The sequence below is a fragment of the Macaca fascicularis genome, chromosome 3, assembly GCF_037993035.2.
Source record: "Macaca fascicularis isolate 582-1 chromosome 3, T2T-MFA8v1.1".
Classification (NCBI taxonomy): Eukaryota; Metazoa; Chordata; class Mammalia; order Primates; family Cercopithecidae; genus Macaca; species Macaca fascicularis.
The window spans coordinates 71,968,296-71,995,842 of NC_088377.1; the positions used below are offsets into that span (position 1 = coordinate 71,968,296).

The 27,547-nt window shown below is 43.3% G+C and overlaps 1 protein-coding gene across 1 annotated transcript in view; it reads left to right on the forward strand.

Moving 5' to 3' along the window:
* The first annotated feature begins 5,490 nt into the window (after window positions 1–5,490).
* Window positions 5,491–27,547, forward strand: part of ERV3-1 (endogenous retrovirus group 3 member 1, envelope) — a 38,482-nt gene continuing 16,425 nt past the window's right edge. Inside the window, exon 1 of the mRNA XM_045387358.2 lies at window positions 5,491–5,548. The gene's annotated coding sequence lies outside the window, so the exon portion shown is untranslated. The remainder of the gene's footprint in view (window positions 5,549–27,547) is intronic.

The following is a 27,547-nucleotide window of genomic DNA, read 5'->3' on the forward strand; positions in this document are numbered from 1 at the left end:
TAAGACTCTGTCTCCAAAAAGAAAAAAAAAAAAAAAACTTTCCTAGAGGAGTTATCTTCACTTTTCTCTGATATCTGTACTCTTAAAACTTTTATTATATCAAATAATACTTAAGACTTTAAAATATTGTTAAAATACATTGATATTTTAGGGGATTGGTCTGTTTTGTTCTTTTTTCTTAAGGAGAAATTGGTAAAATTATATATCCAAAAATTTAGAATGTTTCTTTCTTACGTTAATAGAGAATGATGCCCTGAACAACTACCTCATGCTGACTTGCATCACTGTTTTGTTTTGTTTTGTTTTGTTTTGTTTTGAGACAGAGTCTCGCTCTGCTGCCCAGGCTGGAGTGCAGTGGCTTGATCTCAGCTCTGTGCAAACTCTGCCTCCTGGGTTCAAGTGATTCTCCTGCCTCAACCTCTCAAGCAGCTGGGATTAGAGGTGTGTGCCACCACACCTGGCTAATTTTTGTATTTTTAGTAGAGAGAGGTTTCACTGTGTTGGCCAGGTTGGTCTCCAACTTCTGACCTCAGTTGATCCACCCATATCTGCCTCCCAAAGTGCTGGGATTATAGGCTTGAGTCACCGCGCCCAGCACATCACTGTTAAGTCAACAACAAAGAGCATCCTTCTTTAGATTTTCTTCATGGATTTTACATTTCCCACTAAGCTTCCATAAGAAAACTGATACTAATGATGCCCACCTAATACAGAATGGCCTCTCATATGTCTGAGGCAGCAACAGTGGGCCACATGTTTTCTTATAAATGCAAGGAATTTAGGCATTTCACTAACCAATTTTTGAGAGTTTAATTACATAATAATTGAAAATTTCCAATATTGTCAATACAAAACCAGTATTCATTGAATATAAATACATCTGTCTAAACATCAAAGTCTTGCTTCTTTATTTATTTATTTATTTTTATTTTTATTTTTATTTTTTTGAGATAGAGTCTCGCTCTGGTGCCCAGGCTGGAGTGCAGCAGCTCGGTCTCAGCTCACTGCAACTTCTGCCTCCTGGGTTTGAGCGATTCTCCTGCCTCAGCCTCCCAAGTAGCTGGGATTATCGGTGCCCACCACCAAACCCAGCTAATTTTTGTAATTTTAGTAGAGACGTGGTTTCACCATGTTGGTCAGACTGGTCCTTGAACTCCTGACCTCAGGTGATCCACCTGCCTCAGCCTCCTAAAGTGCTAGGATTATAGGCATGAACCACCGAGCCTGACCTGTCTTGATTCTTTAAAACATACAACTAAATTATCTTATTGTTTAGACTTTGGGTTCCCTATTTTAAAACTCCCATTTAACATGAAACTTTAAAGTGTTGGTACTTTTTTGTGTAATCCTCTGATGTTTATTTAGACTTAATTTTTTATAATAATTTTTTTCCATTTTGTAGAGATGGGGGTCTTGCTATGTTGCCTAGGCTGGTCTCAAACTTCTAACCTTAAGTGATCCTTCTGTCTCAGCCTCCCAAAGTGCTAGAATTAGAGGCACGAGACACTGAGCTTGATTTTTTTTTTTATTACTTTCTCAAATTTATAAATCTGTAAAGCTTTTTTATTTTTCCTGTGAATACTGGTAATTTCTAAGGTGTATATTTTGAATAAAACTCTTTCCATGTTCATTATAGAGCTTCTGTAGTATGTAGAATGTAGTATATAGCTTCCATAGTATATAGATGTGTATACAGCTTCTGTAGTATAAGTTCTCTGATGTTCACTAAGGCAGTAGTCCCCAAGCTTTATAGCACCATGGACCAGTTTCATGGAAGACAATTTTTTCCATGGACCAGGGCTGGGGGAAATGAAACTGTTCCACAGCCGGGCATGGTGGCTCACGCCTGTAATCCCAGCACTTTAGGAGGCCAAGGCGGGTGGATCACGAGGTCAGGAGTTCAAGACCAGCCTGGCCAAGATGGTGAAATCCCGTCTCTAATAAAAATACAAAAATTAGCCTGGTGTGGTGGCATGTGCTTGTAATCCTAGCTACTCAGGAGGCTAAGGCAGAAGAATTGCTTGAACCCGGGAAGCGAAGGTTGCAGTGAGCTGAGATTGCTCCATTGCACTCCAGCCTGGGCAACAAGAGAGAAACTCTGTCTTAAAAAAAAAAAAAGAAACAAAAGAAACTGTTCCACTTCGGATCATCAGGCAATAGTTAGATTCTCATAAAAAGTGTGTTACCTAGATACCTTGAATGTGCAGTTCACAATAAGGTTTGGACTCCTATGAGAATCTAATGCTGCTGCTGACCTGACAGAAGATGGAGCTCCTGGAGCTCATGATTGAATTGTCTATGTAGTAAATCCAAAATAGTCAAAGTAAAAAAAATCTGGAACTAATAAGTGATTACAATAAGGATGCAGAAGTAAATTCTTCTCTATATAGAAGCAATGAACAAGTCAAATTTGAAATTTTAAATGCATTAACATTTAAATTAGCACTTTTCAAAATAAAGCACATATAAATCTAACAAAATGCATTCAAGATCTATTTGATGAAAACTACACATTTCTGATAAAAAATTAATAACTAAATAAATGGAGAAATAGTTCCTTCTCATATATAGGAAGAGTCAGTATTGTCAAGATGTCATTTCTGTCTAACTTCACCTGTAGATTCAACACAATCATAAACAAAAAAAATTATGCTATGGATATTGAGAACACTTTCTAACATGTACATAAAGAGAAAAATAAAAACAAGCAACCAACACAGTATTGAAAAAGAACAAAGTAAGAGAACTGTTATTACTCAACTTCAATACTTATTATAAATCTATACTAATCATGAGAGATTGTATTGGCAAAATCATCGACAAATTGATCAAAAGAACAAATGCAGATCTCAGATATAGATCCACACAAATATAGTTGTGATTTATCACAAAGAATCAAAGACAATACAACGGAGAAAAAATAGTCTTCAACAAATGGTACTGTAACAACTAGACATCCACATGCAAAAAAAAATATGTATATATATATATACACATATCTATATAGACATAGTCATTACACCCCTCTCAAAAATTAACTCAGAATGCATCATAGACCTTAATGTAAACACAAAACTATAAGATTAGAAGAAAACAGGAAAAGATCTAGATCTCCGAATAGAGCAATGATATACCACCCTTTATTGAAATTTTAAAACAAAGAAATGAAAACTCTGTGAAAGACATTGCTTCTCATTTGAATAAGAAGACAAGACACAGACTGGAAGAAAAATATTTTCAAAATATCTCTCTGGAAAGAAATAATATCTAATGGCCAGACGCGGTGGCTCACACCAGTTATCCCAGCTCTTTGGGAGGCCGAGGCAGGCAGATCACAAGATCAAGAGATCGAGACCATCCTGGCCAACATGGTGAAAACCCATCTCTACTAAAAATACAAAAAAATTTGCCGGGCATGGTGGCAGGTGCCTGTAATTCCAGCTACTTGAGAGGCTGAGGTGGGAGAACTGCTTGAACCCAGAAGGCGGAGGTTGCAGTGAGCCGAGATCACACCACTGCACTCCAGCCTGGCGACAGAGTGAGACTCCGTCTGAAAAAAAAAAAGAAAGAAAGAAAAAGAAATATTATCTAAGATGTATAACAAACACTTAGAAGTCAGCAACAAGAAATTAACAACTACCATGGTTTACATATATTTTACATTACATATGTTACCCTTCCTTCCTCCCTTCCTTCCTTCCTTCCTTCCTTCCTTCCTTCCTTCCTTCCTTCCTTCCTTCCTTCCTTCTTTCCTTCCTTCCTTCCTTCCTTTCTCTCTCTTTCTCTCTTTCTTTTTTTCTTTCTTTTGATATGGAGTCTCACTCTGTGGCCCAGGCTGCAGTGCAATGGCACGATCTCCACACTCACTGCAACCTCCATCTCCCAGGTTCAAGTGATTCTTCTGCCTCAGCCTCTCAAATAGCTGGGATTACAGGCACCTGCCACTACGCCAGGCTAATTTTTTTGTATTTTTAGTACAGACAGGGTGTCACCATGTTGGCCAGGCTGGTCTCAAACTCCTGACCTCAAGTGGTCTGCCCACCTCTGCCTTCCAAAGTACCGAGCCACAGATTACAAGCTATGGATTGCAAACCACTGATTACAAGCGTGAGCCACCGCTCCCGGCCACATGTATTACTTTTTAGAATCCCCAACAGAATGAAGTCCTAACATACCTAAATTATAATTTCTGAACACTCTTTCAGTAACATATGTAAAGGCACAAGAAATGCTAAAAGAGGCCAGGCGTGGTGGCTGATGCCTGTAATCCCAACACTTTGGGAGGCCGGGGCGGGGGGGGGGGGGGGGGGGGGGGGCGGATCACCTGAGGTGAGGAGTTCGAGACCAGCCTGAGCAACATAGCGAAACCCCGTCTCTACTAAAAATACAAAAATTAGCTGGGAGTGGTGGCAGGCGCCTGTAATCCCAGATACTTGGGAGGCTGAGGCAGGAGAATCGCTGAGAGGTGGAAGTTGCAGCCAGCCGAGAGCAAGCCACTGCACTACAGCTTGGGTAACAGAGGGAAACTCCGAGGGGGAAAAAAAAAAAAAAGCTAAGGCTTTTTTGTATTCCTGGTCTACTACATTAAAATGTAATCTTTGAAGGGTGTTGTAGCCAGCTCTTTGGGCTGCTAGAGTTATAAGGAATGCATTGCTTCCCTCCAGGGCAAAGAGTAGCATTGAAAAATAGCACAATAGTTGTGACATGAATTTTTCAGGCATGGCTTCAATTTGACACATCAGAATATCTAAGAATTCTAAAGACTGCTCTACTGCCACTGCGCCAGATTTTTTATATTGCTCCACCGACTATAGGAAATTTTTACTGAATTTAGGTTTAATAAAATAACTGACTCATAAACTCTAACAAGGGGACAGAAAATTCGCCAGAGATACCAGTTCCTCCTGAAAAAGGCTCTTTTCTCAATAAAATTTTTCTGAAGATACGTTACTGATTTCAGATAGAATTTTAAATTCTCCATAAAAACAGAAACAAACAAAATGACTAACTGACAAAAACTAATAAAAGTGTGCTCAAATTTACTGACGGGATCATGGGTACATTTGAATAATTAGACCCTACTTGTTTTAAGTAAAAAAGAAAAAACCTAAAATTTCAAAGGGGTCTTTATTTTTGAGGAAACAAAAAGCCACGTTTGACCAACTGTCCCCCATATACACACACCCTGGTCCCCCAACCACCCGTCAGGAGGGCCATGTCAAGGCTCCTAAGAGAGGACCACTGTGTGGTCTCAGCGGGGCGGGGCGCAGGCTCTGGAACCGTAGGGTCCCGATCGGTCTCATGCCAGCCCTCCTGACCCGTAGCCAGAGGGACAGGGTAGGAGCGGAGGGGCCGGGGTGTCCCACGGGCTGGTCCTTGCAGAGAGGAGGCTGGGGCACTGGCTTCCCGCTCTGGGAAGTTTGTTTCTGCTGCCCAGGAGGGCTCGGCAGCTGCCAGGCAGGGAACGCAGCCAGGAGGAGGCGCCAAGCCAGGCGAGAATCGGGGAGCAGGAGCCCGCCCACAGCCGCTTCTAGCTCTGCTAGCCTAGGTAAGGAGCCGGCCTCTTTTCCCACCAGATTCCGGGGGGCGCTCTCTTTCCGCCAGTGCCGGAGCCGGGCGCGGGGGTCGCCACCCTCTGGGAGACTGAGGACGCCCCGCCCCGCCCCGCCCTGCCCTCGCGCTCAGTCTGGCGGTGACCGTGGTGGCCGGCACCGCCTTGGAGCCCTGAGCAAGGACAGCGCGGTGTGCGAGGAGCAGCAGGCAGGGAAGCAGGCCGCGGGCACTGAGGAGGGTCCGGGGCCCTGCAGGGGACGCTGGGGAACTGGACACAGGCGCCTGGGTGGGGAAAAGTCGCCGCGTGTAAGTGGCACTGCCAGGTTAGTCCCGGGTTTTGTTGCCACTCCTCCAGAAGATCACTGCTTGAACCGGGACAGCAGTTGTGTGGCGCCAGGAGCTGCAGGGCCACCACCCAAGTGTGAGGCCCTAGCAGGGAGCCTGGCCCGTGGCGTCCACAGACCCTGCCCCTCGGCCCCAAATCCAGAGGTTGGAATTTGGAGGGTGGATGTGCAGAAGTCAACTGAAGCGCAGCCCCTGCCAGCCAGTGGCCAGCGTGATGCGGTGACACTCTAGTGCCACCACTGCCCCTACCCTACTCTCAAGCCTGGTGGGCTAAGGGATTTGTCTGCCCCCTGGGGTGCACACCCATCACCAGGGAGAAGTAAGGGGGGAGATGTCCCAGGAGTGTAGGGCTACCGGCAGTCAGGGTCCTGTGAGAAAAGGAGGGTCTTCTAGGAGGCGCCCCTAGGCCAGAGAAGGAGAGGGTGCTCCAAGCCCGCCTTGGAAAGTTGACGCTGTCCCCGAGGTGTGGCACTGGCAACTCCCAGCCAAATCGCCAAGCACTCTGTGTGCCATCTGCCCTGCACACACGCTGCCAGACTCCGGGCTACCAACTAGAGAGGGGTGACCTGGAGGGCGACTGCCAAGAGCCTGTTCCCCTGGAAACAGCCAACTCCAACCGGGGCAAGGGGTGCACGGATACCCCAATCCCCGGCCTGGAAACCATGCATAAGGAGGCCCTGGAAGGATGAGCGAGGGGGATTGGAGTGGAGTAGGTGGCCCAGGGGGTCCCTGAGTGATTTAAAGGTGAATAAACTGGGAGTGGAGCCGTCCCTTTGGCGGAAAGGTTGGGTGTGGGTAGGCTTGGAGGGCGACGCCTGGCTAGACTCTCGGTTTCCATTTTGAACTTCAGTTTCCTCCCTTGTCCCAAACAATGAATACGGCAGAGCTGTTTTGATAATTAGGCCAGATATTCCTGGTGAGCATTTATTAGCCTGCCTGGTCTCTGGATTTTTTCTTTCCTGACTTTGTAAGGAAACTCTACTGCCCAATGTGTACTCTTGGGGAGTGAGTTGGGGAGGCAGGAAGACAGGACTCTCACCTTTGGCTTCAGAATCCCCTCTGGGCGCCCCCTCCCCTTAGAGTCAATTAAAGCACATAGCTGGCAACAAATCTCCTACCCAAGACAGCTGAAGAGTCCAAAACAAGACGCGCTCCTTTCCTGACCCCAGGGCCTCATCTCACCCCCAAATTAAAATCCCTTATGGTGGTCAGCTTCAGACAGAAGTCTAAATTTGATTTTTGTTCTCTGGAGTCGACCCAAAGCCCTTATGATGGAGTGTTGCTCCCCCTCCATCCCAGCCTGTGCCTCCCCCAGTGCACTGGGGGACCTTAACTGTGGTAACCTGGAATTGGGAACAAGGTTCCCCAGCAGAAAATGTGATCCTCCCCAGCAGGCTGGCCTGGCGTAGCCTCATGGACATCAGTCTTGGGGCAAGGGACTCAGGGCAGGGAGAGACTCTCACCCCGGGCTTTCACATGCTGCAGTCATTTAATGGAATGTGGTTGCCTGTCTGGGTCTCCCGGCTTTCAGGAAGGGATTTTTACCTTGTGCCACAGTGGGAGAAATTGAGGTACAAGGCCAGTGAGTGACAAAATCAGAAAGACTCTGTGACTGGGAAATGTTCCTCAGGCTCAATAAGGCCCCTGCAAGATTCAGCAGCCTTTGGGCTGCTGCAGCAGCGGACTGTTCTTGGCATGTGGCACCCTGGGTGACTTCAGCACCTTGTGGGGCAAGGGTGGGGTTTCTGGCAAAAAAATGGTGCTGTGGGGTAGGGAGATAATTATTCCTTTCCCTGGCCTTGGCAGAGTTTTGTTCTTTGATGTATGTGAGGACAAATGTCTGTAGGTAGACGTGGGTTCCCTCTCTTCTTGATCAAGAGAGAACTCATGTGGAGGCTGCTTAGGGGATTATGGGCCATGTGTGCCTGACAGCTGGGTGGAGCATCTGGGGACTCAGCTGGCCTGTGCCCTGCTTCTACCTCCCCAGGGAGAGTCAGACCACGCACTCTTAGTGCCCACTCATAACCAGTCCCACACTGTTTTTCACCTGGCATACCCCTGCCTGACTCCCTCAACTGAACCTCTACTGGGTCTCCCCAGGGACCTGTGGGCCCTGGGGTAAAATTGCAGGAGGCAGGGAACCTGTTGCCCACCTCTGCCTTAAGTCGGGGTTCCTGGCCTCTGTTGGCACTTAGCAGGCAAACTGTGATCCTGTCAAGGGTCAGCTCTCAGCTTAGCGTGGGGTGCTTCCTCATCTGCCACCCTACACTGGTGGAGGCTCCAGTCATGGCTGGCCTCTGGGCTGGTCCATGTCCCTTCCCAGATCCCAGGAGAGAGGCAGATGCTGAAAGAGGATCTAAATTTCTCAGCTCATCTGAGCCCTCAGCCACTACCCTGGAACACACACTCTGGTTTTCTTACCCTGAGTCCCTGCTTGCTCCTGCCCATCTGGCTATCCCAGGCAGGTGACTGGGTTTCTGCCCCATGTCTGGTTGGGCTGTGAGGGTCACTGGCAGGTCACCTTTCAGAAGGCACCGTCTGGCAGTGGGCAGATGGTCATTGTGGTCTCTCAGGTCCAGAAACAGCCTCTGCCACAGCCTGCTGGGCTCTCTCGATCACCCTGTGGGTCACCACCAACCCTGGGAGGCCTGGGAGGGCAGCTCAGAGCTCTGGGAGATGCCTCTTCCTAGCTTCTGCCCACACTGCTCCCACCGTGCCTCAGTGTCCTCTGAGGGATGGATGTGTCTTGGAGAGGGGCTCCCTCCCTCCTCTGTCCCGGGCCCCTGGTGCCTCCCTCTGACAGATGCTGACCCAGACACTCCATGAATCTTCACAGGAAGGCAGCTCCCACCACAGCCCCCAAGAAAAAGGAAAGCCAATTGGGTTGTGAGGAAGGAGGTGTAGCAGCCCTAGACACCAAGATGGGCAGGAGGAGAAGCCTCTAGAACTCTATCCTTATTAAGTGCCCACCAGCTCCTGAAACACTGCATAGGGTGGCCTAGGGCCTCAGATTCTAGTGGACAGACACCACCCCACTGCCTTCTAGGTTCTCCACACTGTGGACATCTAAGTTCACCCTCCTGGAAAACTGCTACTAATGCCTATCCTGGCTCATCCATCCAACTGGGATGCCCGCTGGTTTCTGGACCATGCCCCTGTGGGTCTGCCTCAGTGGTCCTCCTCTGGAGGGTAAGGGCTTCCCTGGAAGATGCCCTCATGCCTTGAAGTTCTACAGGCCAGATTGGAGCACACTGGGCCTCTTAACAGGAGTAGCAGCTTGGAGGAAGCAGACAGAGAAGGGAGGAGACACAGAGAATGCCCAGGGTTTGGGGGACATGGTGTTGATGCTTGCGGAGTCCATTCCAGCCCAGGCAGGAGTCCCCAAAAAGCCAACACTCTCCCTCCACAGAACGGGAAACTGAGTCTGGAGTTAGCCAGAAGGACCCATTGAAGGGGTTGGGTCAGATGGGTCTCTGTTCCTCACCTCTGTTGTGACCTTCATGTGCCAGGGTTCCCCTACTGGACTCAGCCCCAGAAGATGGACAAAAAACTGCTGGCCATGCCAGCTGTTGAACCCATTCACTTTCACTGTGTGGCCACCAGCAATCCAATACTCTCCATTTCCTGGCTAGAAAACCATAAGGAAGTCCATGAAGTGCATCACATCAGGGCATCAAGGTCGGCCTGGTGGTGGAGGCATGACCTTTGACCTGGGCGAAGGTGAGTGTTGGGTCCAGAGTGGAGGGCTTTGCAGGGCAGGACCTGTGATCCAGTCCTCTCACCTGAGGATCCATCCGTAGTAGTGGCACCAGCTGTGGAGCCTGGTCATGGAGAGCGTAGTGGAGAGTAAGCTCCCCTTTGTGTTAGCTCATTCTGACACTGCTATAAAGAACTACCTGAGACTGAGTAATTTATGACGAAAAGAGGTTTAATTGACTCACGGTTCTACAGGCTATACAGGAAGCATGGCTGGGGAGGCTCAGGAAACTTACAATTGTGGTGGAAGGTGAAGAGGAAGCTGGCCCATCCTACATGGCTGGAGCAGGAGGAAGAGAGAGTAAAGGCGGAAGTGCCACACACCAGATCTCATGAGAACTCACTATCCCATGAATAGCAAGGGGGAAGTGAAGTTCACCCCCATGATTCAATCACTGCGCATCAGGCTCCTTCTCCAACACGTGGGGATCACGATTTGACATGAGATTTGGGTGGAGACACAGAGCAAAACCATATCAGGCAGCATCCTGCAGGCATATGCCCTGGTCATGCTGGGCGAGAGCTGCAGGCAGAGGCAGGCAGTGAGGAATCTGTCCAGCCGTTGTGTGCCCCTACCCTTTGCTGTCCTCACTGTCCCATCCTACATATATGGCTGCTGCTCAGCCTGATGGTGGTGCTGGGCAGTGAGATGGAGCTCCACTGTGCGGTGTGAAGTGGCTTAGCATGTGGAGGTGAACGGTAGGAAGGTGGGCACCGATGGCATGTCCTACCTCACCATGCTCAAGGTGGATGTCACTGCTGGATGGATGCAAGGGGTGGGCAGGCTTGTTACCAGCGGAAGAGATCCGAGTTACTGGGGGGCGAGTTTGTATGGGTCTCCAGCAACTTCAATTTTTCCCTCCCCAGAAGAAAGAATTCGACTGAAGGAGCAGAAAAAGAGACCAAGGCAAGTTTCAAAGCAGGAGTGGAAGTTTATTTAAAAGGTTTTAGATCAGGAAAGAAAGGAAAGAATGCTTGGAAGAGATCCAAATGGGTGCCTGAAGGTCAAAGAGGGGGGAAAAAAGGGGCCTTTAACTTTGATCCTGGGACTAATTTATAGACTCACCTCTTTCCCCTAGGGTGGGCTTTCTGCAGGTGTGATGCCCTCCTTACCCTTGGAAATTGAGCACATGCAGTGTATTTAGGAACTTAAACGCCTGCCCATCTGAAGCTTTCTTCTTTTCTCTGGTGGCGTGTACCCAGAAGACCATACTTTGCAATTTTTGTCTGTCAGTGTGCATGCCCAGGAAGTTGCTTTTCCCTGGGGCCTGCCTTTAATTAACACTTAAATGTTAACAGGTGTAGACCATCGGGAACTGGCCTCTTCCTGGTTTTCACTGCCAATTTATCACTTTTAGTGAGGCAATGCCATAATTACCAAACCATCACCTAACATTTTTAATAGTGGGTGAGGTGGGGGCGAGCCCTCTCCTGCCCCTATCATGTCTATCTATCTACCTATAACAGGCTGGGCTGTGAGGGCTCCACTTTACTGAAATCTACCACCATTACAGAAGTTTTAAAGCAGCCAGTGAAAGACAAATTTATGATACCAGCAAGGAGACAAAATCCTCTGTAGTGAGCAGTTCCGGATATGAATTTGCTGCTGGTTTATAGCACCTTCTATAAACCACGGTCTGAAATTAGATGCAGTTCCTCCCAAAGTGAGAATATATGTGCCAGTGAATAACAATGGGAATCATTTCTGTGACTTTTGTTCCTCATAATCCTTTCAAAGACATTTCTTTCTCCCTCTGTAACTTTGTAGTCTCTGAATTCACTCACTGAGTAAAGAATTCCTTGAGTAAAGAATCCCATATATGTAACAAACATACTCTTATCTTTCTTTTTTTTTTTCTTGAGACAGAGTTTCACTCTTGTTGCTCAGGCTGGAGTGCAATGGTGCAATCTCGGCTCACTGCAACCTCCACCTCCCGAATTCAGATGATTCTCCTGCTTCAGCCTTCTGAGTAGCTGGGATTACAGGCACGCCCCACCATGCCCGGCTAATTTTTGTATTTTTAGTAGAGACGGGGTTTTGCCATGTTGACCAGGCTGGTCTTGAACTCCTGACCTCAGATGATCCGCCTGCCAATGGCCTCCCAAAGTGCTGGGATTACAGGTGTTAGTCACTGTGCCTAGCCAACCTTATCTTAATGTTACTGGAAAAGGGTCTGAATCCATACCCCAAAAGAGGGTTCTTGCACTTCCCATAAGAAATAATTCAGAATCAGTTCATACAGTAAAGTGAAAGCAAGTTTATTAGAGATATAAAGAAACAAAAGAATGACTACTCCACAGACAGAGCGGTGAGATCGACTGCTTGATTGACTATACTTATAGTTGTTTCTTGATTATATGCTAAACAAAGGGTAGATTATTCATGAGTTTTTCAGGAAAGGGGAAGAAATTTTCCAGAACTGAGGTTTCTTCCCCCATTTTAGAGGCTATAGGGTAATTCCTAGATCTTGCCACGGCATCTGTGAGCTGTCATGGCACTTGTGGTAGAGTCTTTTCGCGTGCAAATAGAGTATACTAGCGTATAATGAGCAGTGAGAATGAGCATCACCATCTTGGTTTTGGTGGGTTCTGGCTGGCATTTTTATTACTATTATTATACTTTAAGTTCTAGGGTACATGTGCACAACGTGCAGTTTGGTAAATATGTATACATGTGCCATGTTGGTGTGCCGCACCCATTAACTCGTCATTTACATTAGGTATATCTCCTAATGCTATCCCTCCCCACTCCCCCTACCCCATGACAGGCCCTGGTGTGTGATGTTCCCCTTCCTGTGCCCAAGTGTTCTCATTGTTCAATTTCCACCTATGAGTGAGAACATGCGGTGTTTGGTTTTCTGTTCTTGTGGTAGTTTGCTGAGAATGATGGTTTCCAGCTGCATCCATGTCCCTACAAAGGATATGAACTCATCCTTTTTTATGGCTGCATGGTATTCCATGGTGTATATGTGCCACATTTCCAGTCTGTCATTGATGGACATTTGGGTTGGTTCCAAGTCTTTGCTATTGTGAATAGTGCCACAATAAACATACATGTGCATGTGTCTTTAGAGCAGCATGATTTATAATACTTTGGGTATATGTCCAATAGTGGGATGGCTGGGTCAAATGGTATTTCTAGTTCTAGATCCTTGAGGAATTGCCACACTGTCTTCCATGGTTGAACTAGTTTACAGGCCCACCAACAGTATAGAGGTGTTCCTATTTCTCCACATCCTTTCCAGCATCTATTGTTTCCTGACTTTTTAATGATCGCCATTCTAACTGATGTGAGATGGTATCTCATTGTGGTTTTGATTTGCATTTCTCTGATGGCAAGTGATGATGAACATTTTTTTCATGTGTCTGTTGGCTGCATAAATGTCTTCTTTTGAGAAGTGTCTGCTCATATCCTTTGCCCACTTTTTGATGGAATTTTTTGTTGTTGTTGTTGTTGTTTGTTTGTAAATTTGTTTGAGTTCTTTATAGGTTCTGGATATTAGTCCTTTGTCAGATGAGTAGATTGCAAAAATTTTCTCCCATTCTGTAGGTTGCCTGTTCACTCTGATGGTAGCTTCTTTTGCTGTGCAGAAGCTCTTTAGTTTAATTAGATCCCATTTGTCAATTTTGGCTTCTGTTGCCATTGCTTTTGGTGTTTTAGACATGAAGTCCTTGCCCATGTCTATGCCCTGAATGATATTGCCTAGGTTTTCTTCTAGGGTTTTTATGGTTTTAGGTCTAACATTTAAGTCTCTCATCCATCTTGAATTAATTTTTGTATAAGGTGTAAGGAAGGGATCCAGCTTCAGCTTTCTACATATGGCTAGCCAGTTCTCCCAGCAGCATTTATTAAATAGGGAATCCTTTCCCCATTTCTTGTTTTTGTCAGGTTTGTCAAAGATCAGATGGTTGTAGGTGTGTGGTATTATTTCTGAGGGCTCTGTTCTGTTCCACTGGTCTATATCTCTGTTTTGGTACCAGTACCATGCTGTTTTGGTTATTGTCTGGCTGGCATTTTTTTAAACCACATCCTGTTTTATCAGCAGAGTCTTTTTGACCTGTATTTTACGCTGGCCTTCTATCTCATCCTGATAGAAGGTTAGAATGTCTAACCTCCTGGGAATGCAGCCCAGTAGATCTCAGCCTTATTTCACCCAGCTGCTATTTAAGATGGAGTCGCTTTGATTTTGAAGCAGAATATCTCTCTGACACCTTCACAGGTGGAAACTGGAGTGCACAGGTGCCAGCAGGGACAAACTCCACTCACTCAACCCACTGTGCTCCACCACTTGTGGGATGGGGAGCATGCAGGTAAGTGGGTACAGGAGCTGAGACAAACACTTTTGGACCCTGGCAGGAGCAAACTCTGTACGGGCCCCATGGCAACATCTGGCAGGTGCTCATGACTTCTGAAACCCCAGAAGGACTGTTAACAGTGCCCTTTTAGCTTTGCTGTCCATGGACAGCTTAAGTGTTAACAGCTCAATGGAGGGTCAGTGTGATAGCCTTTTGCATCCATACTCATGGCACCTGAGTTCTTGTCTGGCATCCAGGAGGAATGAGGTTGCAAGAACAAATTGAAGATGGTAAATGTGAGGTATTTTATTGCCGATCAAAGTGGCTCTCAGCTGGAAGGGGAGCAGAAAAGGATATTGAGTAAGATTATGTTCCCCTGAAGTCTGGTCATCCCTGGCCAGACTTTTCTCTGAAATTATTCCATCATGCTTTCTCTGTGAAGTCAAGCTCCTTCTCTCTAATGTCCAACCATAGTCTCCAATGTCCAGCTGCTTCTCCTCTCTTTGCTGGCTGAGCCTGGGGTTTTTATGGGCACAAGAAGGGGAGTGGGATGGGACATGGGTGGTTTTGGAAAAGGCAACATTCAAGCGGGAAAACAGAGATGTAAATTTTAACTTTGAGCAGTGTTATCAGGCTTTTTGGCATGAAGGTGGGGCCCTAACCAGAGATCAGCCCTCCCAGAATTTCTCTGCCTCCCGTCCCTACTGTTTGAATGCCTCTGACATTAAGATCCACTATAACATTATGGGAAAAGTCTATTGGAATTGTAGTTAATGAGAAATGGAAGAATTAGGATGGACTGTTCTGAAAGGTGTAGCATTAGTTACATTTGTGTTTACAAGTTTTTTATTAACCTATATTTGTTACTTATGAATATATATCATGTTTTATTCTGTCTAGTTTAAACATATACACTGGATAATAAAAGTGGTGCCCACTGTGAAAGAAAAATAAACCTCTGGACCCCCAAAACACTAAGCCAATGGAAAAGTCAAGCTGAAAACTGTGTCAGGCAAACCTGCCTCCCATTTTATTTCTAAATAAGATAGCTACAAATATAGAAAGCTACATATTTTCCTCACAATTTGCCCATAAGGAAATTCCTTGGAATAAAGGGCAGACAGAACTCAAAGTCATCCCTCTGAGGCTCACCTGAGACAAATGCATATTTGATTGCTTCTTCTGCCCTATTGTTTATGTAAAAATGCAGATTCACTGAGGCAGAATAAATTTTATATTCAGTGATGGGCTTATCAAGGACTCAAAATAATGTAATCTTTTGTCTTTTATCTACTTATGACCTGGAAGCCCCCAACTCCAGTTGTCTCACCTTACCAGATCGAACCAATGTACATCTTACACATATTGATTAATGTCTCATGTCTTCCTAAAATGTATGAAAGCAAGCTGTACCTCGACCACCTTGTTCATGTCATCAGGACCTTCTGAGGCTGTGTCACAGGCATGTCTTTAACCCTGGCAAAATAAACTTTTTAAATTGATTGAGACCTGTCTTAGGTACCTTTTAGTTTACACAGCCAAGACCCTGCTAGCTGGCCACTACTGCACCCAGCTGATGCATCATCATTGCATGGGCTCTGGTTTCTTGAAAACAATTGTTTTATTTGGGTAGCAGGTGGGCCGATGTGTACCTGAGACTGTGGCACTGTGCTTTAGGTGATATGGGATGTTCCAAACGCCAACTTCCAGCCAGTCTATCCTGTGACTGTTTAAAATTCTTTAGCGTAGTGTGAAAATGAGAATAAACAGCTCCTGAATGCTAACAATGGCTGTCAGTAGTACATTTAGGGTGATCTAAGGTAGCCATGCAGAAGTTCTGGGTCCTTTTGTGGCTCTTCTCTCAGCGGCTGGTGGAGTGGTTTTCTTGGTCTTGTGATCCAGGTTGTATGTATGTAAGGGGAGTTGAGGGCAGGGTGGGGAAAAGAGAAGAGATCCAGATTCCTAGAGGAAATAGGCATGTAGACCAATGGAACAGAATAGCAAAACCAGATATAAAGCCAAATACTTTCAGCTAACTGATCTTTGACAAAGTAAACAAAAACATGAAGTGGGGAAAGGACACCCTATTAAAAAATTGTGCTCGGATAACTGGCAAGCCACATGTAGTAGAATAAAACTGAATTTTCATCTCTCACCTTACACAAAAACTAACTCAAGGCTGGGCGCGGTGGCACATGCCTATAATCTTAACACTTTGAAAGACGGAGGTGGTTAGGTCACTTGAGGTCAGGAGTTCTAGACCAGCCTGGCCAACATGGAGAAACCCTGTCTCTACTAAAAATACAAAAATTAGTTGGGCGTGATGGTGGGCACTTGTAACTCCAGCTACTCAGGAGACTGAGGCAGGGAGAAGTGCTTGAACCCAGGACGGGGAGGTTGCAGTTAGCCAAGATCACACCACTGCACTCCAGCCTGGGCGACACAGTAAGACTCCATCTGAAGAAAATAAAAATACAAAAATTAGCTGGGTGTGGTGGCACATGCTTGTAATCCCAACTACTCAGGAGACTGAGTCATGAGAATCTCTTGAACCCTTGAGACAGAGGCTGCAGTGAGCTGAGATCCTGCCACTGCACTCCAGCCTGGGTGACGGAACAAGACTCTGTCTAAAAAAAAGTATATATAAAAAAATCAACTCAAGATGGATTGCAGACTTTAATACCTGAAACTATACAAATTTTAGAAGATAATACAGAAAAAACTCTTCTAGACATTGGCTTAGGCAAAGAGTTTATGACCAAGTTCCCAAAACCAAATGCAACAAAAACAAAGATAAATAAATATGACTTAATTAAACTAAAAAGCACAGTAAAAGAAATAATCTGAAGATTAAACAGACAACCCACAGAGAGGCAAAAAAATATTCACAAACTATCCATCCAACAAAGGACTAATATCCAGAATCTGCAAGAAACTCAAACAAATCTGCAAGAAAAAAACAAATAATCTCATTAAAAAGTGGGCTAAGCACATAAATAAATAATTCTCAAAAGAAGATATACAAATGGCCAAAAATGTATGAAAAAATGCTCAACATTACTAATTATCAGGGAAATACAAATCAAAATCACAATGTGGGCCAGGCGTGGTGGCTCACGCCTGTAATCCCAGTACTTTGAGGGGCCGAGGTGGGTGGATCACGAAGTCAGGAGATGGAGACCATCCTAGCTCACACGGTGAAACCCTGTCTCTACTAAAAATACCAAAGAATACCCGGGTGTGGTGGCACGCGCCTGTACTCCCAGTTATTCGGGAGCCTGAAGCAGGAGAATCACTTGAACCTGGGAGGCGGAGGTAGCAGTGAGCTGAGATTGTACCACTGCACTCTAGACTTGGGTACAGAGTGAGGCTCCATCTCAAAAAACAAAACAAAACAAAAACGAAAAACAAACAGAAAAAATACACCATGTGATATCACCTTACTCCTGCAAGAATGGCTATAACTAAAAAATCAGGCTGGGTTTAGTGGCTCACACTTGTAATCCCAGGACTTTGGGAGGCCGAGGCAGGCAGATCACCTGAGGCCAGGAGTTTGAGACCAGCCTGGCCAACATGGTGAAATCCCATCTCTACTAAAAATACAAAAATTAGCCGGGTGATGTGGCGTGCACCTGTAGTCCCAGCTACTTGGGAGGCTGAGGCAGGAGAATTGCTTGAACCTGGGAGGCAGAGGTTGCAGTGAGCTGAGATCTTGCCACTGAACTCCAGCCTGGGTGACAGAACGAGACTCCATCTCAATATATATGCTATATATATTATATATGTATTTTTATATAATAAAAAACAACGTTGGTGTAGATGTGATGAAAGAGAACACTTTTCCACTGCTGATGTGAATGTTAACTGGTGCAATAAATACGGAGAACAGTATGGCGATTCCTAAAAGAACTAAAAGTTGAACTACCATTTGATCCAGCAATCTCAGTACTGGTTATCTACACAGAGGAAAATAAGTCATCACATGAAAAAGACACTTGCACACACATGTTTATAACAGCGCAATTTGCAATAGTAAAAATATGGAAACAGTCTAAATGCCCGTCAACCGAGTGGATAAAGAAAATAGGATATATATACACACCATGGACTACTACCCAGCCATTAAAAGGAACAAAATAATGGCATTCACAGCAATCTGGATAAAGTTGGAGATCATTATTCTAAGTGAAGTAACTCAGGAATGGAAAACCAAGCATCATTATGTTGTCACGTTTTAGTGGGGGCTAAACTATGAGGATGCAAAGGCATAAGAATTATGTAACATAATGGATTCTGGAAACTTGGCAGAAAGGGTGGGGGGTAGTGAGGGGTAAAAGACTACACGTTGGGTACAGTGTACACTGCTGGGGAGATGATGCACCAAAATCTCACAAATCACCACTAAAGAACTTATTCGTGTAACCAAACACCACCTCTATTGAAATAATAATGATAAAAACAAAAAACACCAACAACTCCCTAAGTTTAAGTTTATATGCTTTGGCCAGTTTTTTTTTTTCTCCAGAAAGGATCTCCCTGTCACCCAGGATAGAGTGTAGTGGCTTGACAACAGCTTGCTGCAGCCTCAGGCTTCCGGGCTCAGTCAATTCTCCTTCCTCAGCCTCCTAAATAGTTGGTATTACAGGTGCAGGCCACCATGCCCACATAATTTTTGTATCATGTGTAGACATAGGGTTTTGCCATGTTGCTCAGGCTGGTCTCACATTCCTGGGCTAAACAGTTTTTGTGTCTTGGCTTTTTAAAGTGCTGGGATTGCAAGCATGAGCTACCGTAATGCCTGATTAGAATCTTATTTTTATATGACATAGAAAAATTAAATATATTTAGATCTGTTACTTAACAGAAAATTTGAGAAAACATTTTTATTAAAATACAAAATGGTTTTTATCTAAAAATACTGATATAAAACAGTTCAAAATTACTTCCTAGAAATTTCACTACAAATTTGGTTGCTCGTTAATGTAATTAATATGTATAATTAAAACTATTAGATTTAAGGAATAACAATTTGATATAGAGAGTGTATAAACAAAAACAAAACATGCTTTCATCAAGAAAGTCAGAAACATTTTGTCTAGTTTGAAATTACTTAAAGGTTGTCTAAAATTGAAAAAATAAGACATATGCAGATTAAAATATTAGAAGTTAAAAAATTAATTATAAGAGATTATAAAATACATACAGAAATCTAGAGTGGACAAAAATAATAGATTTGATGGATTTATTTTTAAAGTTTCACCAAAATTAACTTTAGTATTGATAATACACTAATACAAAAGTAAAAGCTGATTTTCTTTTGAACAAAATTTTATGTATTATTATTAATACGACACAGTAATGTATTTTTGTTTATCTTTTGAATAAATTTTAAAAGAGAGGTAGAATTTTTCTCATACTGCCTTTTTTCAGGTTTTTGGATTGAAAAATTTAATCTCCTGTATCAAACAGTAACATGTTTTGTTTTTAAAAATCTTTTAATTATCACTTTGGCTAAATGAATGACTATTATTTTATGGTGACCTGTGATCCTATTTTGGTCAAGTATTTTAACCCTCTGACATATTTGACAGTCTTTCTAAAATCAAATTTCAGCTTAAAAATTGTCTTTTTTTGGCCGGGCATGGTGGCTCATGCCTGTAATCCCAGCACTTTGGAAGGCTGAGACAGGTGGATCTCCTGAGGTCAGGAGTTTGAGACCAGCCTGCGCAACATGGTGAAACCCCATCTCTACTAAAAATACAAAAAATTAGCTGGTCATGGTGACAGACACCTGTAATCCCAGCTACTCAGGAGGCTAGGGCAGGAGAATCGCTTGAACCTAGCAGGCCAAGGTTGCAGTGAGCCAAGATGGCGCCACTGCACTCCAGTCTTGGCAACAAGAGTGAAACTTTGAAAAAAAAAAAACTGTCTTTTTTTTTTGACAGAGTCTTGCTCTGTTGCCCAGGCTGGAGTGCAGTGGCCTGATCTCAGCTCACTGCAGCCTCCACCTCCCGGGTTTAAGAGATTCTCCTGCCTCAGCCTCCCGAGTAGTTGGGATTAGAGACGTGTGCCACCGTGACCGGTTAATTTTTGTATTTTTAGTAGAGACAGGGTTTCACCATGTTGGCCAGGCCAGTCTTGAACTTCTGACCTCAAGTGATCCGCTGAACTCGGCCTCCCCACGTACTGGGATTACAGGCATGAGCCATGATGCCCGACCTTAAAATTACTGGTTTTTGACCCCTAACTTTTGGTTGCTACGGAGAGCCAATGCAACATCCAAAAGAGTGATAAACAGGATTATTTGATACGTTAAATCGCATGGGAAGCATTGTCAAATTAAAAATGATGTTTGGGCCAGGCACGGGGGCTCACACCTATAATCCCAGCACTTTGGGAGGCCGAGGCAGGTGGATCACAAGGTCAGGAGTTCGCGACCAGCCTGGCCAACATGGTGAAACCCCATCTCTACTAAAGATAACAAAAAAGTTACCTGGACATGGTGGCACACGCCTGTAATCCCAGCTACTTGGGAGGCTGAGCCAGGAGAATCACTTGAACCCAGAAGGTAGAAGTTGCAGTGAGCCGAGATCACACCATTGCACTCCAGCCTGGGTGATAGGGTGAGACTCCATCTCAAAAAAAAAAAAAAAAAAAAAAAAGATGTTTGACCTCCTTCAACTTATATTTTAATGAATATGTTATTAATATTTATTTCAAAATTTTATAGAATTTCTAAAAATCTAATATCTATCTGTTTATATGCTATTAGTCATAATTATGTTTATTATGAAAAAATATTGTAGGCAACAGATATAATCAATTTTTTATTTGTTTTTTCATAATCATTTAAGTAATTTTCAGTTAATGGTTTAATTCCTATTTAGTTTCTAAAAACCTCAAAAGCACACAAAATCCTAGAGTATTGTGTCTTTAGGAGGTTCATGAAAAGATGGAAAGTGACCAGACAAGTTGAGTCCTGTTTCTGATAATTTTAGGATCATAATTGAATATCAGGAAAATACTTTGCCACATTTTTATGCTAAATCAGCAAGTACTGAAATTTTTCAGATGTGCTCTTTAAATAAACTCCGTGGTCCAAGTAAAATTACCTATGAGAACCACTCAGTTATCAGTGCTAGGCACATAAATTGGAGAAAAAGTTCTGGTATGTAAGATGACATAATTTTTTTTTTTTTACATGGAGTCTCACTTTGTCGCCAGGCTGGAGTACAGTGGCATGATCTCAGGTCACTGCAACCCCTGCCTCCCAGGTTCAAGCGATTCTCCTGCCTCAGCCTCCCTAGTAGCTGGGACTACAGGCACATGCCACCATGCCCAGCTAATTTTTGTATTTTTAGTAGAGATGGGGTTTCACCATGTTGGCCAGGGTGATCTCGATCTCTTGACCTTGTGATCTGCCCACCTCAGCCTCCCAAAGTGCTGGGATTACAGGTGTGAGCCACTGTGACCGGTCAAGATGACATAAATTTAATGTTAAGTGTGGACTATTGGAGAGCCTAGGCAGCCACTTATTCATTCCTGAGTTCTTAAAGCTTCCATTATTAAAAGCTCTGCATTCTATTGCTCATCACAGAAAAGATCAAATAATCCAAACTAAATATAAATTAAACGTGTGTGTGTGTGTGTATAGTGCCTAAATTACTTAAATAGTTTAAGACCAATTTTAAGTAGACAATCAAAACTTCATGCACATTTCTGCTACCTGATGGGTTATTCAAACATTTATACATAATTTGTATTCAACTGTCCTGGATTTTTGTTTTTTGTTTTTTGTTTGTTTTGAGACAGAGTCTTGCTCTGTCACCCAGGTTAGAGTGCAGTGGTGAGATCTCGGCTCACTGCAACCTCCACCTCCCAGGTTCAAGCGATTCTCTTGCCTCAGCCTCCCGAGTACCTGGGAATACAGGTGCCCGCCACTATGCCTGGCTAATTTTTGTATTTTTAGTAGAAACAGGGTTTCACCATATTGACCAGGCTGATCTCAAACTCCTGATCTCGTGATCCGCCAGCCTCGGCCTCCCAGAGTGCTGGGATTACAGGCGTGAGCCACCACCTCTAGGCTTAATTTTTTTGTTTTTTAATGCATGTTTTCTGGTAGTATAAAAGCTTTCTCATGTAAGAAGGCTGACATTCTAATCATACCTAAAATGATATTAGAAAATGTGTTTTCCTCATGGGACATTTCTGAAAAACTCTCCAATAATAAAACACTTATTTTGCTAGACAAGTTGTAAAACTGTTAAAAAAGTTATTATAGGCACAATACTATTGAGCAAAGCTAACTAAAATGACTGGATTGCTTTTGTAATTCCAGATTGATGACAATCAGATCCACTTAGAGAGGAAAAAATGTGTTGACCATTATAGAATAGTCATTGGAAGGCCTATGCGCCTTATAATATAATCTCATGTATCTTCTGGTACTGAAGTCTAATATGACTAAACGCAGCAAGGCCTTAATGCATTATGGCAAAGCATATTTTCACCAAGTAAAGAAAGCTTTTTCTTTTTGAGGCAGTCTCACTCTGTCGCCCAGGGTGCAGTGGCATGATCTCTGCTAACTGCAACCTCTGCCTCCCAGGTTCAAGCAATTCTCATCCCTCAGCTTTGGGAGTAGCTGGGATTACAGTTGTGTGACACCACACCTGGCTATTTTTCTGTATTTTTTGTAGAGACCAGGGTTTTATCATGTTGGCCAGGATAAGCCAATTTCAATCTCCTGATCTCAAGTGGTCTGCCCACCTCAGCCTCCCAAAGTGCTGGGATTAAAGACATGAGCCACTGTGCTTGGACAAGAAAGCTTTTAATAGTCTACTGACTGAGGGCAATAAAATCTTTTATAATCTAGAACCAAGAGATTAAGTCTGCTTCTCAGCTACAGTGCGGCATGACTTTGGGACCTTGTGCCTTGGTTCATAATCTTACAACTCAGAAGGGTCCCTCCAAACTCTTGCAATTGTATACCCATTGGAAATCTTAAGGTAAAGCTAACAAGAAAAGTATCTCCTCAAAAGCAAATGGCAACCTTGATGTAGATAGCCTTTCACACAAGACCAAAAATCAAGGTATCTCTGCTATCATGACACTCATCATTCACAGTTTTTTTCTTATGGCTCTACACACAACAAAAATTTTTTAAAAGACCTCTTGTGTGCACTCACGTGAGATATACATTTATATGTAGAGAATTTTGCAGTCAACCTTATATATGAACAAACTTATGCCTTGGTAGATAAATGATGAAGGGCCAATGTGGTTGAAAAATTCTAATGAGACATTTGTTTTCTGATAATATCAGAAGCAGAATATAGGTCCACTGCTTTTAACCTACTTCATAAGTTAAAGATAATTTATTCAGAATAGGTTAAAGAGCATTGCCAGGAGGCCATTGCTATTCTAAATAAGCATCATTTGTTTGGTCTTTTTCTTTCATGGTTTAGAGTAAATCAGGCAATAGTCAGGCATTTATTCTTCATAATAGTCTCAAGAGCAGATTCTACTGTAAAGGCTGTGGTTACACAATGGACTTTAAATTTTTTACTAAAGTTGTGCTAAATAATAGAATTTCTTTAGATTACTTACTGGATAAACAGAAAAGTATTGTGTAGTTGCTAAGACGTGTACTTGCACATGGAGAAATACATCAGGTATTACAAAGATTTCATTATGGGGTTTAAGAAACAGGCTGGGCTGGGCACAGTGGCTCACACCTGTAATCCCAGCACTTTGGGAGGCCAAGACGGGTGGATCACGAGGTCAGGAGATCGAGACCATCCTGGCTAACATGGTGAAACTCCATTTCTACTAAAAATACAAAAAAATAGCCGGGCGTGGTGGCACATGCCTGTAGTACCAGGTACTCGGGAGATTGAGGCAGGAGGATCACTTGAACCCGGGAGGCGGAGGTTGCAGTGAGCCGAGATCGTACCACTGCACTCCAGCTTGGGCGACAGAGCGAGACTCCATTTCAAAAAAAAAAAGAAAAAAGAAAAAAAGAAACAGACTCCTTGGTTGAAATGAGTAGACCACTTATTTAGCTGATTATTTGATCTATTTAAGTTTAGTTGGTTTGTTCATGGGGACTCTGGTTAAAAAGCATACTTCAAACTCTTGGTGTTATCCTCCCAACAGTCAAAATAGTAGTCTCCCTACTGCACTGTATTCTCTCAAAAGTTATAAATGTTTGCATGCAGTCATCTCTAGAATGTCAAATGACCTCTCTTTAATGGGAATGATGAAAACTCAAAGACATATGTGACCATGAGGACACCATAACCTATGAATGATATGATAAGGACAAAAACCCAAAATAATGGAAACTGAGAGAGGCACTAAGGCCCAATGTTTTGGTCACACTCTGACCTATGTGAAAACTTAACCAAAATGGGGGAATTTTTAAAAGAAATTATTGGAGGCTATCATTCCGGACTGAACTTATGCACTAGGTCCAAACAGACCAAACCAAACCAAACCAAAATGGAGTCACTCATGCTAAATATGACATACTCAAACTAAAAATTTAAGAAAATAGGTAGATGCTAAAACAGGCCAGGCTTTGTTTTTATTCTGTAAGAAGCAAATTTTAATGTACGGAGGTCCCCCTACTGTAATTCTTAAAAATATTAATATCCTCAAGTCCTGGTTTCCACTTTATAAAACTCACAGTTCTGCTATTTCACAGTGAGATTTGAGACTAAATAAGTATATTTTTGATGATGGCAGAATATAATGTATCAAGTTGTGGTTTATCTCTCACAATTGAGAAGATAACCAAAAGCAAGAAATTGTTAAATTAGTTATAGCCCGAAGCTGTCCCTCCCCTTTCATGTTTAATTTTGGTCAATAGGTTTTTTTCTTTCTGTACATAGTAAACTGAAACCTAACTGTAACCCATTCCTGTACTAACCACTGTGATTTTCTCAATAAAAGGATATCAAATCTTCAAACCATGTTCAAATAAGGCAAATCCCAAACTGTAAATCTGGCTGTTTCTGTACCTCACTTTCATTTTCTGTATGTCACTTTGCTTTTTCTGTTCATTAGTCTTTCTTTACCATGTGGCTGTGCTGGAGTTTCTCTGAGCCTACTCTGGCTCCACAGGCTGCCTGATTTGTGAATCATTCTTTGTTCAATTAAACTCTGTAACATTTCATTTCTCTAGAGTTTTTTTTTTTTTAATTTTCAATATTTTTCTATGATAAAAAATAAGTAATGTGTGGTTTGGCTTTGATTTTCTCAACTCATCCTTCAGCTATTTTTTCCAAATTATTCTATGCCCTTTTCAAATGCTCCTGCAATTTCTTTCTTCTTCTTCTTCTTTTTTTTTTTTTTTTGAGACAGGGTCTGACTCTATAACCCAGGCTAGAGGGCAGTGGTGTAACCAATCATGGATTACTGCAGCCTTGACCTTCTAGGCTCAAGTAATACTCCTACCTCTGCTATCTGAGGAGCTGGAACTACAGGCATGCCTGGATAATTAAAAAAAAAAAAATTATGGAGACAGGATCTTACTATGTTGCCCAGGCTGCACTTGAGCTCCTGAGTGCAAGTGATTCTCCCATCTCAGACTGCCAAAGTGCTAGGATTACAGGTGTGAACCACCGTGTGTTTCTGCAATTTCTTAAGATTATTTATTTATTTATTTATTTATTTTGAGATAGAGTCTCACTATGTCACCCAGGCTGGAGTGCAGTGGCGTGATCTCAGCTCACTGCAACGTCTGCCTCCCAGGTTCAAGAGGTTCTCCTGCCTCAGCCTCCCAACTAGCTGGGACTACAAATACCCACCACCACACCCAGCTAAATTTTTTTGTATTTTCAGTAGAGACAGGGTTTTACCATGTTGGCGAGGCTGGTCTTGAACTCCTGACCTTGTGATCCACCTGCCTTGGCCTCCCAAAGTGCTGGGATTACAAGCGTGAACCACCATGCCCAGCCATTTTAAAATTATTCTAATAATAAGCAGTACTATATGGGCACAAATCTAAAATAAATCTGATTTCTGTTTTAGAAGTGTCACTCTCCAGGATTTCAAGCGTCACACAGAGTTGATCCTGAGTCCCAGCCCAGCCACTGTGGGTCTTTGGACAATTTTTTGATGTGGAACAGTTCTATAAACTACATACGCACAAAACGGCAGAATGATGCTGATTGCAAAAATGGTAGCAATGTTTTTATCCCTCCTGTATCCATGCCCATTGCCAGGTGCTTTTACAGCTGTTCCCATTGAGACTCAGAACCTGTTTTCCAGTCCCTGGATCTGGCTGGCCTTATTTGCTCGGGGCAGTGGAAACCAGTGAACATGACAGTGTGCTAGTTTGAGGCGTAGGCTCAAAAGTTCTTGAATGCTTCTGTTTTTCTTTCAGAATGCTGCCATTTCCATGAAAAAAAGCCCATGTAAGCCAGACAAGATACCATGGGGAGGAGAAGCAAGTTGCCTCTGTTGACAGCCCCAGAAGCAAAGCTCACTCCCAGAAGCATAGCTCCTTAGTCAACAAGCAGCTGATAATACATGTCTGAAGGAGCTCAGTTGAGACTAGAAGAATGGTCCCACTGAGCCCAGTCTAAAAGCCTGACCATCTCAATTATGATGCTAATAAGCTTTGGATGGTTTGTTACACTATAACAGCTAACTAATACATGCACCCAGTGCAGATAAAATGCCAGGCCTTAATGACAGATTGATTACTAGTTACCTTCTAATTTAGTTACCCTAAAAGTACTAAGTTTTTCCCCCCTGATTTAAAGTTGAATGTCTTGTAAGATAATGTTGAAACATGCAGAAATACATGTGGACATATACATGTGCTTGGTGGTTATACTCACACAGCACCACTACATACAACAGGAGAAAACAGAAAAACCACAGCCTGACCATTAGGGCCAAGGCCAAACAGCAAAATGAGTTTGCCTTTTTCTATTTTCTCTGTTTCTAAACATTGGAGGTCTATACTATGTACAGATCTAAAGACATAGAGTTTTCTTCTCCTGTGACCTCATTATTCTTTGTTCACTGTCTAATCTCTTGAAGAAAGGTGAGCAACTGGTGGCCAGCAGTGCTTGTAACCTCAGTACCTGAGGTAATTTTATTCCTGCTGTCCTTTGCTCTTTTTATGGCCAGTATCTGTTTCATCCTTGGAACTGAAGAGAGATGTTGGTAGGGAGAGGCTCTTGCCTCACCTTTGGCAGAAAAGGGATGTTCAGGCCCTTCAACCCCCTGACGTCAGAGCTGCACTTCAATGTGGTGGCTACTGGCCATGTGTGGCTACAGGATGCCTGGAATATGGCTGGTCTGAACTGCGATGTGCTACAAAGGTAAAATATAGAGTTAGATTTAAAGATTTAGTTCCAAGAATATGTACAGTACATTAATAATTACATATTGCTCATACACTGAAATAATATTTTGGATATATTGGGTTATTAAATGGTTAGAATGAATTTCACCTGTTTCTTCTTTCTTCTTAACTAGTAGAAAATTTGGAATTCACATATGGTTCACATTTTATTTCAGAGGGTTGCCTTACAAGGCAAATGCCGTCTGGGGAGGGCCTGGGTCAGCTTAGGGAGGAAGC